Genomic DNA, 22304 nt, shown 5'->3' on the forward strand with positions numbered 1-22304 from the left:
TCACACCTACGTATTTCTTCTCTTTCACATCTCTCTTCACTTCATTTGTTCGAGGTCTTCCTTTTCCATTCTTGCCTTCCACTTGCCCTACGACGATTGTCTTCATCAGGCCATCATGTCTCAAGATGTGGCCTATAAGGTTGTTCCGTCTTCTTATTAAGGTTTTCATGCGGCTTCTCTTCTCTCCTACCCTTCTTAGGACTTCCTCGTTACTAACCCGGTCAATCCATTTGATTTTCATCATTCTTCTGTAGCACCACATTTCGAAGGCCTCTATCCTTGCTTTCTCCGCTGCGGTCGTTGTCCATGACTCACTTCCGTATAGGAGCATACTCCAGATGTAGGTTCTAATGAATTGTTTCTTTACTTCCATATTTAAGTTTCCCGCTGTAAGCAGGTCTCTCTTTTGATGGAATGCTCTCTTCGCCTGGGCTATTCTGCTGATAATTTCTTTCTTGCTTCTCCCGTCACTAGTTATCTTGCTCCCCAAATAACAGAATTCATCCACCTCTATCAGTTTTTGCCTCCCTATTTTAATGTTGGTCTTGACTTCTTCTCTTCTGCTGCATACTAAGATCTTGGTTTTCTTCGTGCTTATTTTCAGTTGATATCTACTCATTACCCTACCCATATTAGCCAGAATATTTTTCAAATCCTTCTCTGTTTCTGCTATAACGGCTATGTCATCGGCAAATCTTAGCATGCTAATTATTTCTCCATGGATATTCACTCCCAATTCCTTTTCTTTGATTTCATTAATGGCTTTCTCAATGTAAACGTTGAAAATTATGGGTGACAATGTACAGCCTTGTCGCACTCCTTTCTTAATTCTTGCTTCTTCACAGCTGGGCCCTGATTTTATCACGGCTACTTGGTTTTTGTATAAACTGTCGATGATTCCTCTGTCATTATAAAGAACCCCAATTTCCTTTAGGATTCCAAGCATTGTGCTCCAATCCACGTTGTCAAATGATTTCTCTAAGTCCACAAACGCAACGAATGTTGGCTTGTTCTTTTCCATTCTCTTCTCTATGAGCAGTCTTAGGGCCAATATTGCTTCCCTTGTGCCTTTGTTTTTTCTGAATCCAAATTGGTCCTCATCCAAGTAGGTACTCTTCTGCTTTTCGTTCTATTCTTCTATAGATGATCCTTGTCAGTATCTTTGATGCATGTGTAGTAAGGCTTATGGTCCTAAAATCTTCGCACTTCTCCGCTCCTTTCTTCTTAGGAATAGGGATTATAATGTTCCGCTCGAAATCCTTTGGTATCTCACCTGTCGTATACATTTCACTAATGATTTTGTATAGCTGGTTCAACGTCTTCTCTCCTGAATTTTTAATTAGCTCCGCAGGAATGTCATCAATGCCACACGCTTTATTTATCCTGAGGTCTCTTACAACCGCATTAAATTCCGATCTTAAAATTGGGGCTCCCATGTCATCGGTATCCACTTCCCTCTCGTTTTCGATAGCATTCGTTCTGAGGCGACTTCCTTTGTACAAATCTTCCAGATATTCCTTCCATCTCTTCCCTTTTTCTTCGTTTTCAATCAATAATTTTTTGAGTATTGTTGATAATATGAGTAGGAATTTTAATTAACGGAGATATGACAGAAATGAACTGCAAGGGCACGAAAACACGAGAAATGCCACTTTTCCTTGTTTTTCCTCTCAGTGAATGCATCTGCAAATAAATAAACGTGTTCACGTAAAAAGAGTCATTATTTTAATAAATTTAGTCATCAAAAATATATCTCTGATCTAAAGAGAGGACCATCCTCACCCTAGAGCCTGTAAAAAACACTCCCACGACAAGGGCGTATCTAGGATTAGAACTAGTGGGGGGGGGGGGGGGGGGCAAGCCATGGTTGTCTAAGTTGTAGGTAAGATTTAATCATGAATGAAATCAACATTTTAAGGAAACTGTAACAGCTCTTTATTAGCTTTTATATTCTTTGCTTGAAAAAATATTATTTTCCTTAAAGACATTTGCGATTGTTGCTTCTTGGGGGGAAGGGGGGCTCGCTGTGTACATGGCCCATCGGCCCGAGCGGTGTGCGTGTTTTTCCTTGGTCAGTGGGTGCATTTCCATGATCCGCTGTGGCTTTCCCACTTTCAGGGCACTCACTCCCCTTTCGCTCGCTTCGCCGTCCGTCCTCGTCGCCTCTGTACAAGCAAACGATGCAGCTTGCCTGGAATGGCAACCCTCCCAAGTTATTTTTTACCGATTCTTCTCCATCAATAATAATATTAAGTATAAACGTTTTTAATGAAAACCAAGTTAAGAGGAAAAGGAGAAAATTACTGCCTCCGGCCCATCGGATATTTTCTATAATTGAAGAGGCAGTTATTTTCTTCTTTTCCTCAAAACGTAGTTAATAAAAAAATGTAATTTTTATACTTAAATAGTATTTTAGACTTTTTGGTTTTGTTAGAGAGAAATTTCGCAATCGGTTTAAATTTTAAGTACAACCACCAAGGGGTTGTCTCAAATATTGTCTTTCATACCCAACAGCGATAACGATTATTATACTTTAAAGCAGCCGAAGAAGTTTTCAAATCTATTTATAACAAAATGCCAGAGCCTACTCGGTTTCCAAAAAAGGATGATCTTTAATGATACAAGCACATTATATCAAGTAGGATAATTATAATCACTGCCATAATTGCTCCACTTTCTTCTGTTCACTTCATTTTTTGAATCAAGTGAAAGAATATTTGTTTACGTGTACCTTTAAAAATGAGTAATTTCTATTCACTTTCATTCATCATTTATCTGACTTTAAAATTAAAAGTATGTTTTATAATTTCTATTATTTTAAATGGAAAAGAGAAATATAGAGCTAATGTTACAGTTTAATCAAGATCTATCAAGAGTTAACTAATGCATATTCCATATAAAAAAATCATCACGCTCTGTTATTGTTATGTTATAATTAGTTAAAAATATATTGGCCTGAGCGCGCTAATCTGAAAAAATATTCTAACTAAACTGCTCCTCTTGCCAACCAACCTCCCGTCCTGATGTCCTAAAATTTATGCCTTAACACACCGTTCTATTATGCTGTTCCTCACTTTCTCTATACTTTCTTTCATTTCATTTTATTTTTTGTACTTCCACTATTTTACCTATTTATTTCTTGACTCATTTAATTCCCATTATTTTAAATCAACAAACATCTCAAGAACTAATGCAACAGTTTCATCCAGAGCCGTCAAGCGTTTCGTAATGGATTCTAATTACACTGTTCATTTTGCCAACGTACCTTGTGTGATGTATTGAAATTGATGTCTTAACAAAATGTATTATTATGCAGTTCCTCGTTTCCTCCTTTTTAAAAAATAATTTCGTCTGTAAATTCAATTTGTTGAACTTCTTCCTTCAATTTGAAATAGTTTTGGAGCAAGCGTTTGCTTATTCAATTGTTGATAGGAACATAGAGATAGCAGAAGTTTTGTACGAAGTCGAAAATTCCACGTAGCAATGTGCAATTTTCAGAGGAATTCATAAAACGAATGGTATATAGAAGGCTTCTGTTAAAGATAAAATATACAGGTACTTTACACTTTTTTACAATATACTTTATTGCACTTACTGAGATTTCAGCGCCTCCATTGGGTTTAAGTGGCCTTTTTAGAACTTCAAATTTATTTCTGGATATTACTCGAGATACTCTTCCCATCGTGGTTAAAGTGTAAGAACATTGCATTGCCATCCAGTTCTGAGCTATCCTGAAAATTCCAGCGCTCTAGGTGATAAGAAAGTGATCGAAATTTGAGTTGCAAGATTTTATTCCGGTAAGACAAACAAGAAAGCGCGTACAATAAAACGTGGTGAAAATGAACTCGTGTGTGTCTACGTATTATTTAAAACGATAGTACAGATAAATGTGCGATTTAGTGGTAACTGTACTAGTGCTTGTTATGTTCGTAAATGTCCTCGGTCAAAGGAAGCGGTGCGATGGAGAGGAGAAATAATATGCATCGGAAACTGGTTACGACAGCGAGAAAAGAACGGGGGTTGGTAAAGAAAGGATGATGGGTAAAAAATCGGGAGGGAGAAAAACTGAGCGAAAGACGTTGAAGGTAAGGAGAGAGCGTTGCGTGAGGAGAGAGAAGCATAGGCAAGAGGGCGCTCGCACCAACAAGTGGGCGTGGAAGTGAGAGAAATGCCATCCGATGGAAAATGTGAGTGTTAGCATTTACATGGCAGTGGGAATCATTTCTATCACGCCTTTCAGCGATAATGACAGATCAATCGGGAGTATTTTCTCCTCTGCTAAGCTCATGCAGCCATAGAACTCATCAGACATAGCACCTACCGATCCAGATTTATGTGGTAGATGAAATTAACTGAGAAATTACTTCATATACCGAGAAGTCTTCATTTAATTACTAGTGGGAGATATCCACAGCATATTAATTAGAAAAATTAGTTCACTCCGTGAATTCGTTGCAGTTGCAAATATCCCACGTTTACGCACTTAAAACGAGACTTTACATAGAAAGCAATTCGAGAAAACCCGGAGAGTTGCTTAATTGTGTACCTTGAAGCGCAGTGTCCAGCGTAAAACTATATGAGGTTACTTTGTCCGTTGGTCCAACTGAAATAAGGGGAATCAATTGAGAGAAGACTTTAAAAAGTATATTTGGAAATAGATGATTTTTTTGTGAACTAAAATAAAAAAATGTATCATACATTTCAGTTAAATTGAATTCATTTGTAGAAAGTGTCACCAATGTTACGCGTAGCAACGTTTCCATGGCAATATAAGAAAAATAATCACGTAATTTAATCCCGCGTATTATTGCACTCAGTCTATATTTTCCAGGCGATGAATCTGCGTCTTAGCAAAATGTAGGTCTTTCGAATACATATCCATTATTGAAATAGCAGATTATTCTCTTATTTTTGTTAATTCCACAAAGGCGGAAGGTGAATCATCATCATCATCATCATTGGTCAACAATCCTAGGATTGGTTTGACGCAGCTCTCCACTCTATTCTCCTTTCAGCCTATCTTTTCACACCTACGTATTTCTTCTCTTTCACATCTCTCTTCACTTGTTCCATATATTTTGTTCGAGGTCTTCCTTTTCCATTCTTACCTTCCACTTGTCCTTCGACGATTGTCTTCATCAGGCCATCATGTCTCAGGATGTGGCCATATTTAAATAATTTAAGGATTCGGTCAGCGAAGGAATCGACATTTTCAGTGAAATCGAGGCAATCTGTCGATTAAAGAGAGCGCCTCAGCGTTCACACCTTCAGCCACCCACCCTCAGCTGCCCTCGCTTCTCTCCCATCTCAAACAGTCCAAATCTTCACATTTACCTCGCTTTGTATCAATGTCAAAGCAGACTTGTGTTGCGAGTTCGCGTTTTAGGGTTACTCATCGAGATGCACATCTAGATGGCGCTATCCGGCCAATAGGTGTGTGGGAGGACAGCAGCCCACGAGTCGCACTCAGGAGTGATTTGACAACTGAGTCATGCATTATCTGGGCATTTATTTATCTTCGTCCTTCATTGTCATCGGGGGAGAAACGTATTCCAACGCCTATCAATCAGGAAAAATATCGCTCCTATTTCATAGTTTCCATCGGACTTATTGACTTATTTATTTTCCGAGCAGATGTTCCCTGAGTTGCTCTGAAAGACATCTGTTTTGAATAGGTCAAGCAATCAGAGCCTAGCATGCAGTCTCCATCCACACCCTGACTGATCTCCCAGCCACTTCGAAGAATTGCGTGACTTCTTTTGTACTACATTGCGTTCACGGATTAAGTCTTTCTCAATCGGAGAGGAAGAGTGTGAATAAGTCTAGGTATTTGGCGCAAACCCGTGCCTCCCAGCACTCGACGCAGCCACTGACTGCATGCACCTCTGCCCGCACCTTCCTTTCTTTCTTCCCGCTACGTCAACACCAGAAATCCCCATTTTTTAATCTCCCCTCTCCCCCGTAGCACTGCCTCACCTCCTCCACCGCCGCGACCTCTGCCCTCGCCACAATTACAGAGAGAAGACAATTCCAAAGCCTTGAATGAATGTAGTGTCCTCAAAACCAAAGCCAATATCTTTTTACTCCGTGGACCTGGATGTAAAAAGTTTATACGGAAAGAGGGATAAATTAAAGAAGGAGTCTCTATGTGGAAGGAGCAGCCATTTGAGCAATGGTGCTGGAAAATGTCGATCACTGAAATATCTGAATTGTTATTCATTTTCATTAGGAAGATATAAGAAAGAAAATGGAATCATAATTCTTGGAATCCACATCCGATTAAAAGAGTTGTTAGTCGAATTCACGGTCAGCGCATACCTTGGAATATTCCACCCGAGATCAACACTGGAGGAGAAAAAATCAATGCTCGATAAATGATATTGTTGTTGGAGAAACAATTTGTAGTTATGTCATCCATGCTCGTCAATCTATCTATTTATTTAAACGAAAGACACCGTGGTTGTTGATCCTAATCGTGTTGATCCTAAAAGAAAAGGTTGTTGCCAAAGCAAATGCAGCGAGAGTGCGCTTGATGCTGTCCATAATGGCCCTGAAGACTTCACTATGAAGGAGAGGAAAGTATTGCTAAAAAAATCAACGAGCATGTTAACAAATTGCTTCGTTAAAAGAGATTGATCGCTAATTTCGATAATGGATAATCTAAAACCTAAAATTACTTTTTCCAAGAAGCCTTTTCCGGGTAGTTAAAAAGAATCGAGAGAAAGTTTACTATCGGAGAGAACGGAAGTGAATTCAAAATTGAAAGCCAAAACTAATAATAAACTGCTAATGTGTTCTTTCCTGAGATGCTGTGAAAGTAAATGCTGAATTTCAATGAGCCTTCCCAGAATAGGTAATTGCTTTCGAGCAGTTGTGTGATAGCTGGCTGAATGATTTCTTGATAGGTCACTGAAAGATGAAGTTGCTGGAGAGAGACAAGATATGTGCACCAAGGTCGTCAAAGGTGCACAAATAATACACTTAATGTTTAAAAATAGGTTGACTTTTGGTATAATTTTTATGATGATGATAGCAGAACGCACGAACAGTTTTTTACTCATAACCTTACACCGACTCAGGTTCCAACTGAAAGTTGCAAGAAACAGGCTTTTGTCATAATGTTGTGGTTTTTCTTTTATTTTGTCATCATATTAATATTGGCCACAAAAGGAACGAAAAATGCAAAATACGAAATGAATGGAATTCTCCAAAAACACGAGCAGAATCCAAGGGACCCCCTTCGAGTTATGATAATGTGATATGTGATTTATTCTCTTCCGCCCAAAATTGACTGCGCTTCTGTATCATTCATCACACGACTTCGCGACATTAAGCAAATATGCGTCGTCAAGAAAATTGGAATAAGGTGTCACAAATGAAGAGATATTGTGAATATTTCTAACGATAAAGTTCATCGTCCAGCATTGAAGAAGTACGTTGCAATGTTAAACATGTAGGGTTTTATATCACTAAGAGGCAAAAATAGAAATTTCAAGAAATGCAATTCTCAACGGATGAGGAGAGCCAATTTGTCTCTCACATGGACTTGCTTCTGCGACTCTAAATGTTCAGTGACAATGCTTTCAGGAAAACGGTCGCTTCAGCTGCTGTACATTCGGAGACGCGCCCTTTCGCGAAGACTTCTATTCGAGATGCAGATCAGATTTGAGCCGCCACTGCTAAGCTTCAGCATATTTCTTCCGCGGAACGCCTTCATGCAAATTTGATGAGATTGCGTGCGGATGCCTTTGGCTGTCGCTCGCACTGTCAACACCCCCTCCCCCCACACATTTCCTCCTCAAAATTTCCATGTCGAGGGGGTCTTCCGACTTCGCTCCCTTGTCTCCATGGCAAACGCGCAGACACAGCATCGGAGAGGGTATTTAAAAAATAAAAGAAGCCGGTAACTGATTTGGATAATAAGAAAAAGAACTCAAATTATCAATTTTGGAGCCTAAAAAATCTCATAATTCGTAATAACATTGAATTTTAGTTTAGCTGTTAAAAATAAAAAAATTAGATTTTAAATTACCAACCGTTTCCAATTTAAATGTGATAACTTCTTTTAGGTTCATATCCCATTTTTGCCTAATATAATCTATATAGATTTATGTTGATCTATTTAAAAACTGATCAATGGTGTATACAGATTAGCCAGATTTGCATGGAAGTTGAGGTAAATGGGCTCGCTTAAGGGAGGCTTTGATGGCGCCGTTTATTTGTACATGTACATCAGTTTCCGGCTCGCTAGAGAGAGTAAAATGATTCCTGTTCTGACGAACAAGCCTGAACTTGAATTTGATCGTTACCGACAGGCAGCTAAAGGAAGAGAGGCAATGTGCCACACACGCGACCTTTAATCATGCAAAGATTAAAGGTCTGTAATTTGAGAGTATTGTCCCTCATAAAGATTATTCAAACGACGGAAACAACATCGCTCCCGTGGACAGCGCTTGAGAAAATCTTCAAGGTTTCATTTTGCTTGCCTAATTTTGCGGGTTCGCCGTTACAAACGCTCACTAGAGCCACTGACGTGGCATTCCACGACATTGGGGCCAATGTTGTCCCCGGGAGGAAAAATCAAGAGTGGGTTGAAATATTTCCCTCGAAAAAATCATATATTCTTATAAAATGTTTTGCTACGAACAAAGTGGGTGCAAGTGATTCTTACAACATTTTTCTACACTAGTGCACTCGCTGTGAATCTCATTGAGTCTCTACGTCATTGGTGCACGAAGCATTTAAATGTTTTCTATGATGACGTCGTTTTCGTAGTCCATTTCATCAGGAAAAAATCGCAACGAGCTATTTGCCGACGAAGGATTTCTTTTCTAGGTAAATTTCAGCGGTATTCTTCTGTTTATCACTTTCACCAACGTCCCTACCTTCTCATGCTGAAGGCTTAATTACATTTCATTGGTTACTCAAATAATGTAATTATAGGGGACGGATTTAATAACGGTTACAAATGGAATCCGACAACACCGGGATATAACACTCATAAAATACTAAGTAGTGAAAGCTATAACTAGGTGCGGAAATTTAACTTAAGAAATTTTTTTTGCAAACAATCTTGCACGAAAGCTTCAATCAGCCGTTTGCAGTTTCGAATACTTGCGTTTGCGATTTCATCGTTGAATATTGCCGTTTACAAAACGGAATTCTCAACACATCTTAGTGTTAGACACACGGGAGAGAGTGCTTTAGATTGCATTTTCTCAAGCTAGATAGATGGATTGGCCACCAGATCTCTGTGCCCTTTGTAACTATGGATGATAATTTTAATAAACTGCCAAGAATGGACAGTGAACTCGACAACGTTGATGTGTCAATGTTTCATGAATTCCAAGACTGTTATCATGGATTTTAAAGTGCCAGTTGTAAACGATCTTTTGACGCACATTTTTTCCGATCCTTCCGAGAAATACTCCGAGACTAAGAGAGACGGGGACTGCGTTTTTGAGCGCGTTCCCTATAAAATGCCGATGGGGTTCGTGTTCTAATCCTTCAACGTCTGCGTCGTGAATATTCATGGCGGGAATGGAAATCCGTTTGGGGCGCCCTCCCACAGAAGGGCAACAATTAACATGACCGTGACGTCACGGAGAAAGGCTTCGTTGAGGGGGGCAAAGAAGGGGGAGGAAGTTCGTTTAAGGCAGGGGTCAATCAATGTCTTTGAAGTGGATCGACGTTTTCACTCGCGTAAAATTTCTAATGTTGGTAGTATGGGTGCGCTTGTAAGGCTCTGAACACCTCCCTACGCTTTGTATCCTTCCCGGGAGTAGTGAAGTCAATGAGAGTTACGATAACTTCGAACCTTACGTGGGGAACACACAGAAGAAATATTTTCGGCAGAGCCCTTATGAAGCCAAGATCCGTTAAGTGGGTTGTGAGGTTTTGGGATGAAAAAGTGAAAAAAGGCACTTATCAGACCTTGAGTTTGCAACGAGCAAATAGGATATACATCTGCATAATTCCCTGCGGGTCTCCTCTAGGACGTTTGGCAGAGGTTGACCAATCACCAACATGCAGCATGCAAGAGAACCGCCACATGCACACCGCACGGTCAATTATTACGCATACTAGCAAAATATGCATGCATATTCACAAAAAAATTGCCAATGGTTAGTAATTCCAATAGCAAATACATGTAAGGTTAGAACTATGGAAACAAACAAAAAAAAACATGCAATATGTCATCCTAGCGAATGACGCCATTAACTCTATTAATTGAGAAAACGTTGCAATCCTTAATAGTACGAGGGAAGAATGACATTTTAAATCTCTCTGCTTTGCAGTCTATTTCTCTTATTTTCTACTCGTGATCACGTCTACCATAGCATGACGGTAAATGTAAGATATGTTTCACGTAGTCTGAGGAAACATTTTCTCAGAATTTCCCAAGTAAATTTAGCCTATACTTCAATCTACGCTCCTGCAAAGATATCCATTCTAAGTCGCGTAACATACTGGAAAATCAACTCATTTTATCGAAGCAACTCATCACGAATTGCGGTATACTCAATTGATTTCAGCTAAAAGTCCTCCTTCGTAAGGGTCCCATACACTAGCAGCATATTCTAAGTAAGGCCTAACTAGAGTCAGATAGCTTATATCTTTCACCTTTCTTTGGCATTTAACGAGAATTCATTTTACAAATCACAATTTACGCTTAGCTTTCCTGCATACTTTGCGTATGTGTTTACCGCACGAAAGATCCCGAGTAATGGTGACCTCAAGTATTTAACGAATTCGGCATTTAATAATGGAATCTCGTTAGCGGTGTAGCTCCTTCTTGAAGATATATCCTTTTCCCAAAAATTCATCACCATACACTTTTCAAGATTTGATTGTAACTCCCAATTGCTGCACCAGTCATTTATAGCAACGAGGACGTTTTCTAATGCTAATCTATCGCTATGGTCATCAACTTCTCTGCTTACAACTACATCATCTGCAAAGAGGCAGATTTTGCTCGTGAACAAGGTGATAATATCACTAATGGAAAGAAGGAACAAAAGAGGACCTACAAAACTTTCTTCGGGTACACCTGAGGTAACATGCATTGTATCCGAGCTAACTCCAACCAAAACAACCCTGTATTCGCGGTCGTTTAAGAAATCTTTGATCCAAGCAATGGCGTGTGTATCTATACTGAATGCTTCCAACTTTTGAAACAGCTTTAAATACGAAACCTTACCGAATGCCTTTGTGAAGTCTAAAAAATGCCGTTGGTTTCAATATGACTGTCATCCGTTGCAAGGACATCGTGAATAAAGAGATTAAGTTTGGCTTCACAAGGCCTGCCTTTTCTGTATTCGTGCTGTTCTTTTGCTAACAGATTTTCACTATCTAGATGACCCATTGTCGAACTGAAAATAATGTGTTCCTGTATTTTGCAAGAAATAAAAGAAAGTTAGATAGGCCTGTAATTACTAGCTTTTTCCCTATCCTCACCCTTAAGATATAGTTGTGACGTTCGTTGTTTTCCAATCTTTAGGAACAATGTCTTCTGTTAGGGATATTTCAAGAGCTATCTTAAAGTAAGGCGCTATCTCTGATGCTGATTCCTTATATATTCCTTCATTCCTTTTTTGCCTAGTAGGTTCATACTCCAAAAATTATAAATTATCGGAATCTTCTTTTGAGAGTAGCACGTCCTGAACCAAGTTTTTTACATGTCTAAATAAATGTCATAGGACAATGGTAGAGTTTCGAAGTATGAAATCTGTAATTATCGTTTAAATAATCAAATATTATCGTGAAGAAAGGTTAAACGGAATCGAATTGACAATTTTACTTCCAATATTTGGTCAATGACACTGTATTACGAACTTCATTGAGAATAATAGTGCGTTGCAGTATTTGCTATATTTTAAAATTGCTCTGGATAAGCATTCACTTCGTTATCCAATGGAGATTTTTTTCGTATATAAGACACCTACAGCTGCAGCTTACACTAATTGATTAATAATACACGTATACATTACACAAGTGTGCTAAATTATCTCCTGGGTGTCTGGCATCAGTGAACGACAGCTAAGGATTCAGCGTTTAAAAGTTCATCTACTCCGGCGTCGAGTTGTCACAAAAGCAATTTCATTATTTATTTTGACTTTTCGTCTATGTGTCGTAATGTCGCATATTGCCTGAAGACACTTTGGAACTGTTACATTTGGTAAAGCTAATCTGAGAGATGCAATGGACGCACAGCAGTTTACGACAACCAGTGATTCTGTCAGCTACAGCGGTAAATTCATTTTCTAACTTCTCCTTTGCCGTATAGAGCGGTCATAGTTTTATATAATACTAGCTGACCCGGCGAACTTCGTACCACCTAACAATCAATGAACTTACAGTTTAGTGACACCATTTATGAATCAAGTGTGGCTGGATCGTTTTTAATCATATTTGATTTATTATAATAAAATAACGAGACAAATTCATTCAAACTTCGTAAATGAGTATCAAAATTGCTTCTCAGAAAGACATTTTCTTTAATGTGGGCTGCATTTTTCGGGTTTCACCGCGTCGTGGTTGCGTTGGTGACAACAGTTTCTCCTGCATTCCAGCAGGCGTCTTCAGGTCGAAGTGATTATGCCGTGTTTTGGCCGCTGTTATATAGGCAGCCCAGTGGTGTAGGTTCGCCCTGATTGGTCGCCTTGCGGCCAATAGCGTGGGGGTATGGGGTGAAGAGTCTCTTCCATGTGCTGTGGAGTGCGTAGCTATCCTCTCGATTGAAATTATGAGGATGTTTGGATATTTCAATCGCCTCTCGGATGATCCTCGGAAAATATCGGGATTCTCTGGCGATAACTTCCCAGTTGATGTCGTGTCCAGGTTCACTGAGAGTGTGCTCAGCCACAGCCGACAGATGGAATTGTTTCTTTTTTACCGCTCTTCTATGTTCTTGAATGCGGCACTTCACAGCTCTCCCGGTCTGTCCGATGTATGACATACCGCAACTGCATTCAATTTCATAAACTCCTTCGTAGGCGTGAGGTGAGATACGGTCCTTAGGAGTCGGAAGAAGTTCTCCAGTCTTCTTAACACAGTTGAAGCGTGTTGTCACGTCAAATTTTCTGAGGAGTCTCGCGATTCTTTCACTGGTGCCAGCCACATAGCGGATTGCAGCGGAAAATGCAGTCTACATTACCAGCGCACCGCGGAAGCCTTCGCACCAGACATTTTCTTTATTGAATCTACATAGGGTGGATCGGAGCACGTTTACGCGGATTTTTTTCATGAATTTTCCTACGTTTTAACTTAAGAGATTTTGGGCATTGTGGTTTTATAAGGCAGTTAATTAAATAAAAATTATACGCATTAAGTTGTTGGCCATTTGTGTTATTAACCGTAAAAAAATATTTTTAGGTCTAAGTGTGTTGCTTAAACTTGGCCCGGGGCAGGTTAACGCAACGCTAGACCGACTTGACTGATGCTCATAATCGTGTAAGAAAAGCCCATATGAAGCCGCATTCGTATCAAATGACTGTAGGCGCGCGATCCCGTTTGGAAAAAATGCACAGCGTAAACGTGCTGCATGGGTAAAAGCACTACGGTGTGCCCTACACATTCGGGTTTAATGTCTTGCGTCAAGCACCTTCTCATAAACAACAGTTTTTGTTTTTTTATCAAGCGCAAGATAAAGCGGATGAAGCTAAATACATAAAGCGAAGCAAAGCAGTGACGCAGCGAGGGGGGTTTTTGGGGGATAAACCCCCCCCCCAAGAGCTTAGAGAATTTTTATAAATAATACTGTCACTAATATTATGGGGACGGATGAATCACAAACAAAACATATTTAACTATTCACACAGCCAAAAAACCGACCATTTTGAACCATTTGTCTTAAAAAAATGTTTGGGAGAGGGCCTCCACACCTCTCGCTTATTTTGGCGGGTTTTCTTTACCCTACAGACCCGCCAGTATTAGCTGCACCTAAACCCCCCTATCTTTAATTCCTAGCAAAGGAAAAAATACAGCGGATGGTTTACGAACTCGAAAACAATCCACGTTTAATTGACCATGAGAAAATCATGAGTTTTCATAAGCACATGAGCACAAACATCACAAAAACTGAAAGACTGACCATGCGATTTGTTGATCGTCATCACGAATGCAACACGAATTGGAAATTGAATTCGTTTAAGCTCAAAAGGGCGTATAAGTAGGGATCATGGAATCCTCGGAATGAGAACTTCCTCATCATAGAATTTTTCTTTGAGCATAGTGAATCGCATATTTTTAATCACCAAACGCGTTCCGTTGGATGGTTTTGGTTAGTTTATGTTACGAAAGATCATGAACATAGAGCCTACATTTAGCTGCAAAACGTGCCGTGGCAAGCCAGATAGTCCAACTTTACTACTTTTAACGTTCAGGTAGATAGTTGGTGACTTCGTCTTCGTTTATTTTACACAGTTAAAAGATTTGAATTCATGCAAAGTACCAACTATTTGATCCTGATTTATCTTAGTTATATCATCCACATCTTCGTTCTAGGCCGTCAAAATTGCTCGCTCAATCAAATATTTTTGATTTTTGTGGTGATCAATCATATTCGGGAACACTTTGTTGATGAGCCAACTTCCGATGAAACTGATTTGCAAAAATTCCGAGGAAATGAAATGAAACTGCTCGAATCGTCGACAAAAACACGGACATAACCGAATGTCAACAATTGCTTGGAGATTTGTTTACAAACACGGTAGTGAAGTATCAACTCGAACTGGGCTTACAATCAGCTCGAATTAAACTTTTTAAACACAATTTCAAAATTTTTAATATATAACAATGGCAATGTTATATTGTTACGAAATTCAGTCATTAAATTGGTAAAAATAAAACAAATAATTTAATTTGTAATTTTGACCGGGTTATCAATTGTTATTGCATTGCTAACTCCTAAAAACGTATCACCAAAAAATAGATGATTTTTTTGGGGAAATTATCCTTTTTTAATGTCCTTTATGCTATCCGGTACTAAGACAAATCCAATGAACCCAATATAATTAAAATCGGACGCAGCCGTTCTCGAGGTATAAGTGTTCTAACTAACACGATTTTTGACCTTGTTTTATTTATATAGATTATCTGTCTATAATAGTGTTATTAATGATGTCACCTTTTTTACTAATCGGTTTTACTAAGACGGATATATGTAAAAATGTAACGGAATTATTTTTTTGTAATTTTAACGATCTTTAGGTGTAGCACGGCCTTTGTTGGCATCGTTCTAATGGTGGTACGATCGCGCATTAATACAGCCTCGTGAATTGTGTCAGTTTTAGCTCTGAGTGAGTGGGGTTTTTGACACCCTTTGCTGAAATACTCGCGGGTTATTGACACTATTGCTTATTTTCACGTGTTGACTGGGCAGTATGTCTATTGGTGTAGTCTTCATCTTCCGCTGGCTGCAGAGCACGATAGGTGGGTCGTTCTTGAACAAACCGTTCAAATTGAACGTTAAATTCAAATCCCGATGAGTTGGCTGCGCTGATAGTGATTTAGTGATGCATCTGACAGCCCTATCCGCCGAACAGAACTTGATCGATAAGAGTACCATGCATTACATCGATATTTAGAAGGTAATAATAATATAGATAAATGGATTCAGATTGAGGAAAATTTGGATTTTGTGAGGACCGAAGTGAGAAAATTACTTGGGGGATAAAACGGCTATCCTTACTTACTGTCTTTGAAAAGTGTCTGGGATGTAGGCCATGCAGGTTGGTAGCCAAAAGGAATGTATTTTTATAGCTGTGAACTGATTTTCGCTTATTTCAGTAAGCATTCGACGAATCGGCAGGTGTCGAAACCAGTTGGGTTAAATGAACGCAATGTGTAAAATTAGTAAGGTTCGTTATTACTCTCATTAGTATGAGGATATTCCACTGGGATGAGCGAGGATTGAATGAGCATTTTGCTGAATCGGGACTTACCTTCTGTCTTTGGAATGCATTCCCGCAACCCGCTTGCTTGCCGATAAGATCCTTTCCTAAAGGGAACAAGTGACTCTGCGGTGAAAATGCTTGTGACGATAATGGTGTCTTGGCTTATTCTTCGCGAATTGAGGCATGCAGATCATAATTGTAAATTCTATACTGAAGCAGAATCTTCTTGCAGTGATCGTAAGTAAATTAAAAATTAATATTCCTCAAGGCAGGGGACAATCATGATTATGCACCGCACCAGAAATAGCAAAAAATGAAAAGCAATAGTTTTCGTCAAGTTCTAGAAATAGTTATGACAATAATGAATTCTCTTTGATTCCGATCACCTAAGTTCATGCCTCGATAAATAAACGTGACAACATACATAAATAAAAAAGCCCCTTCAAAAATATTAGCGGACGCATACTTAGTTATTGTAGTAGATTGAATGTAAATTGTATCGTGAAGCGACGTATTTGGAGGACGTTCTGTAAATATCGGCACAGCTTTTTCTTTTCTTTGGAAGAACCAAATGAGTTTGGCTGCGAGCCGTCAGCACGCGGCGCATGAACTGTGCGAATGCCATTCCAGTGAAATAGATTTATTTTTACCTCATTTATTCATTTATATTTTCAAAGGATTCCATCCACACATGGATTTGAATTTTCCCTAGGACGTGCCAACGCGTGCCAAATACGTCCGCTGTTCCCTCCATTGATCGCGAGACGAATAGCGAGCCCTGCTTACCGATAGCCAGGCGGGCGCCTTTTATTCTTCTGCCCACCGATGGCGAGAGGAGTGACATGGTGGACTCGGGCGGAACCAACAGCGGAGAAGGACATCGCTGCGGCTGGCCCGATGAGAAAGAAGTTGAAGGGGACTCCGCTCTCGGCGAGGAGGCGCTGCAGAAGTCACCGTTGGACCACGCCAGCTCGACTACGCTGTCGATGGATGACGATCTGGGAAAGCGGTCGCTGGTGGCAGCCGTGGACTCGGCGTCCCTCCTGGAAGAAATGCGACAGACATGTTAGCCTCAAACTCAATCTTGACCTTTCGCGTCTCGGAGTTTTATTTATTTTAGAATGGAAGGGTTGTTAAAAAAGAAGCTTCCAGCGACTTCGAAATGCATATTGATTCCTCTCACGATATTAGGAGGAAAAAAACGAAGGAAAAAAGAAGAAAATAGAAATTGTTAAAGCTGATTCTTAAACAAAATATCATTCTTACCAATTGAAACCGAGCCGCATAAATGAAACCACAGAGTAAGTATATATATATATATATATATATATATATATATATATATTTCAAATTCGCATTCACACAGGTCGCCACAGGCGAATATACAATCATAATAACATATAATAGAAATTGAAACAAAGAGATAGAAACATAAATACAGGACGATGACACACTGTGGCGTGGAGATGGAATGAAGGCCGAAAACACATGGAAAAAAGTTCACCTGAACCGGGAATCGAACCACGGACCTTCTGCTTTCCGGGCAGATGCTCAGACCACCGAGCTATCCAGGCTAATCTAATCTCCAGTGTTTTCGGCGGGGGTTTATACACCAAATCCCCCGAGGTCTAGCCCTATTATTTGGCCAAGAGATGGCTCTGGGCGTAGGTCCCGCCACGAACGAAGAATTCAACGCGGACAGAAGAAGAAATGGAATGAAAGATGCTCACAATCACACACACAGTAGGATAGATATAGCACATGCGTTTCGGGGAACGCTGATCCCAAGAAGAGGAAACGAACCATATAGGTCTCATACATTTCAAATTCGCATTCACACAGGTCGCCACAGGCGAATATACAATCATAATAACATATAATAGAAATTGAAACAAAGAGATAGAAACATAAATACAGGACGATGACACACTGTGGCGTGGAGATGGAATGAAGGCCGAAAACACATGGAAAAAAGTTCACCTGAACCGGGAATCGAACCACGGACCTTCTGCTTTCCGGGCAGATGCTCAGACCACCGAGCTATCCAGGCTAATCTAATCTCCAGTGTTTTCGGCGGGGGTTTATACACCAAATCCCCCGAGGTCTAGCCCTATTATTTGGCCAAGAGATGGCTCTGGGCGTAGGTCCCGCCACGAACGAAGAATTCAACGCGGACAGAAGAAGAAATGGAATGAAAGATGCTCACAATCACACACACAGTAGGATAGATATAGCACATGCGTTTCGGGGAACGCTGATCCCAAGAAGAGGAAACGAACCATATAGGTCTCATACATTTCAAATTCGCATTCACACAGGTCGCCACAGGCGAATATACAATCATAATAACATATAATAGAAATTGAAACAAAGAGATAGAAACATAAATACAGGACGATGACACACTGTGGCGTGGAGATGGAATGAAGGCCGAAAACACATGGAAAAAAGTTCACCTGAACCGGGAATCAAACCACGGACCTTCTGCTTTCCTTCTTCCTTTCCTTTTCCTTCTGCTTCTGCTATCTATATATATCTATATATATATATACACAATGTATTGGAAAATCCGAAATGCACGTGGCACGTAATATAAATAATTTAAGTTAATGTCAGTACACACAGAGACACAAAAAAGAAACACTCACATTGGATAAATAAACTTGAAGCTATCGAAGCCCTTCCGGCTTCTTCGTCAGCTGAAGAATGAATCTTCTTGATTCATTCTTCAGCTGACGAAGAAGCCGGAAGGGCTTCGATAGCTTCAAGTTTATTTATCCAATGTGAGTGTTTCTTTTTTGTGTCTCTGTGTGTACTGACATTAACTTAAATTATTTATATATATATATATATATATATATAGATATATATATATATAATATATATATATATATATATATATATACACATACTCTGTGGCATCGGACGCTTCGAATCGAGCTCCCGAAAAAAGCGAGTTTTTGTGTGGTTTTTTTACCTCCCGACCTACTTACTACGTACTGTCGAGAGCGTAAAGTTTTCATCTTTCCATTGGTGTTAAAATCATTATCGTACGCCTCATAGTATAATTTATATTAGTGTTTTTGTGTTTCTGTCAACTCGACTTGCAGTCGCCGGCGGACTCGCCACCTGCCGCCCGGGCTTTGGCCCGGTCGGATGCGGCGGATGAAACATCGCGATCAGCTGATGTAGCCACATCTATCTACACTTCAACTCCAATCTCTAATACTACTCCTGCAATCATCTCTGCATGCAGCATGCCATCTACTCCACCTACTTCACCTAAGAAGACAGCGAAAGGTTCGCCAATACGCAAAATTAATCAACTTAATTGTCCTGATGATTCTTCTGACTCATTACCGCCAAGCACCGTCCTACGCCGGGAGCATGGAGCGCTCGTGGCTACAACGGCTGTACCGTTATCACCTGAAAATTTAAATACGGTAACTACATGTGCTAAAAGTGAAAATATTACTAAAGTTATTAGCAGTGAAAATGTGCTCAGTCCAATTTCGAGTGTTGGAGGGGTGGGGGGAGTCAATCCCCTTTCCACAGCTGGGAGTACGTCACTCCAAGTGACCTTGAAGCCGGCTTCGCGAAGCATTGGCTATGCCTCGCCAACCACTGCAACCCCACCCCTGCCGCCTACTGCCCCCACCTCCCTTGTCGACGCGTCGGACGAGCTCATCGCAAGACGGCCAACCGCCCCGCCTGCCTCCTCTACCGCTCCCGCAACTCAACGACGCCGCAGCTACGCATCTGCCGCCAGGCCGTATGACCACTATGGCGGTCCGTCGGGCGCGCAGTTCTCAACAGCGGCGAAAACTGTCTTCGCCTTCCAGACAAAGAAGATCGTTCCCTCGGATTCCGGTCCGAATAAAAAGAAAGGAATTATTTTATCTGCTATACCTGATACTTCCATTCACACTTACGTACTAAAACTCGGGGAAAAACTTGGAGGGGGGCATAACATTACGCATGCGACCAGACTGGCTCATCAAAGAATTTGTATTTATTTAAAATCGGAGGAGCTGGTCGAACAGTTTATTGCAAATTATGGTGGATTATCAATAAATAATACCTGGGTTGAGGCAAGGCGAATGGTTACCCGCACCGAGAAAATAACACTGAAAAAAGTTCCTCCTGAAGTAAGTGATGCTGATTTGGCTGATATTCTTAGCCAAGCAGTGCAGATTGTATCCCCTTTTTACTCCCTTACACTCGGCGTCAAAGATGACGGCTATAACCATATTGGTTCATGGAAAAGAACGGTATATGTAGTCAGGCGGGAAGGAATTGTTCTGCCTGATTCCTTCCTTGTCGAAATTGGAGATACACCGCACCGAATTTTCATTGAACATAATGACCACAGATGTAATACTTGCAATAAGCATGGTCATATTTCCAAAGATTGCCCACATTCCCTATTTTCACTGGCGGAAGCAGAAACCAACGAGGAGATTGATGCTACAGAGCGGCTAGAAATTCCCGCTCCACCCCCACCTCCTCCTGAACTACAACCCCTCTCCGTTTCGGGAATCGCACAGCTATCCACCATAAACCCTGACCCCGTGCCTTTGTCATTGCATGCAGAACCCTCAACCTCTAAAAATCTTCCTGGTCAAGAAAAGGAAAAAGATCCCCCTAGTATCACTGTTCGGTCACAATCACCTTCTCGTGACTTTATATCCGAGTCTCATGAGAGGGACTCTGATAGTCAATCTTTTTGCTCCCTTTCACTCCCTCTGAATGCTGAGGATCTTTATGATGATCCTGATATTGGCACAGCTTCTTTACTGGACAGGACGGGTAAGAGGAAGAATCCTGACGATCACCGAAGTACGAGGGAGGCCGGTGGATCGCCGCAGAGGAAGAAGGGGAGTAAAGTTAAGAATCCAGACTTTGAGGGTCTCAGACAGATTGAAGAGTTCTATTTTGAACATCCTGATTTCAGTTCAATACCCTATCCTCGATTAGAAAAATATTTATCCGGGGTAAAGCGGATGGATCCGCAAAGGAAGGCCAAAGAACTTCTCCTCGATGAGGAGGAACTGTTAAATACGTTAAAAGAAATAGTACAGGGGAAAATTGTGAAGGAACAAGCTTTAAAAAATAGACTTCACAGGCTTGTCAGTGCTTTGTCAATAGATAAGAGGTAACTACCCTTCATCGATTTTTACACACATTTATTTATTTATTTAATTTAATTTTTAACTATTTATTCATACATAGCACTAGGAATAGGAGAGGATGCATGAGATTACATTCATGACCTTGAATGTGCGTTCAGTACGGAGCCAATATAAGTGGGCTCAGTTGTCGTTGTTTATGAATAAGCATAATCCCGACATACTTCTCATACAAGAGGCAAACACTGACTTTCCCACAATGCCTTCATTGCCAAATTACACTTTTTACTTTAGCACACCTGTTATTCCTCATGTCGGTGTTGCCTTTGCGATTAAAAATAATATTGGAATATCCTCTCTTTCGACCAAGGTTATTTTCCCAGGTCATGCCCTGGGTTTATGTATGACCATAACGTATCCAGAACGTCATACGTTTTTGCTGGTGACTTATTATGGGCCTCATGATCAAGACCGTGCAGTAGAGCTGGTACATGAGGTGAATAGGTACATAGAGGCGGCCTATTCACAATCAAGAAACCATAACTTTTGGGTTGTGGTAGGAGGAGATTTTAACTGTACCATGGCTCCTTCTATAGATAGATCATCTGGAATAGAGACACATGCTAGGTATGTCTCAAAATTGAGGCAGTTGATTAATCAACATCGACTCGTGGATGTTTGGCGAAGACTTAAACCTAATAAGCCTGGCTTCACCCATTTTTATCACCGAGGTGTACATACTGCATCAAGGTTGGATAGATTTTATATGACGGACACCAGAGTGCAGTCAGTGCATAAAATATGCATTGAATCTAGCTTTTCGGACCACAGAGCTGTGTCAATGCGCCTCATTATTTCAGATAGGAAGAAACATATTCCTTACTGGCGATTTGATAATGCTTTGCTTGAAAATGATAAATACTGCTCCTATGCAAAGCTTTTGATCAAATCAATAGCAAACACACAGGTCCATAAAAATCCATGCGTAGCTTGGGAGCTTCTCAAACAAGAGATAAAAGAGCATGCTGTTACTTACCAAAGAGGATTACGAATGAACTTATCCGCTGAGACTGAAGAAGGTTATTATACTCGTGAGGCTAAAGCCATTGTGGCAAGAGCCGGTTGGGAAAACATCATTACGAATGACACGCCCTCAGCGACACACCTAGCCAAATGGGCTTCTGGAACACAACCAAAGCCAATCCAGAAACTAAAGATTGATGGGCAGTGGGTTGAAGACCCAGAGATTTTGGCGGCTACCCTGCATACACATTTAAAA

Source organism: Ischnura elegans, chromosome 1, assembly GCF_921293095.1.
Source record: "Ischnura elegans chromosome 1, ioIscEleg1.1, whole genome shotgun sequence".
NCBI lineage: Eukaryota > Metazoa > Arthropoda > Insecta > Odonata > Coenagrionidae > Ischnura > Ischnura elegans.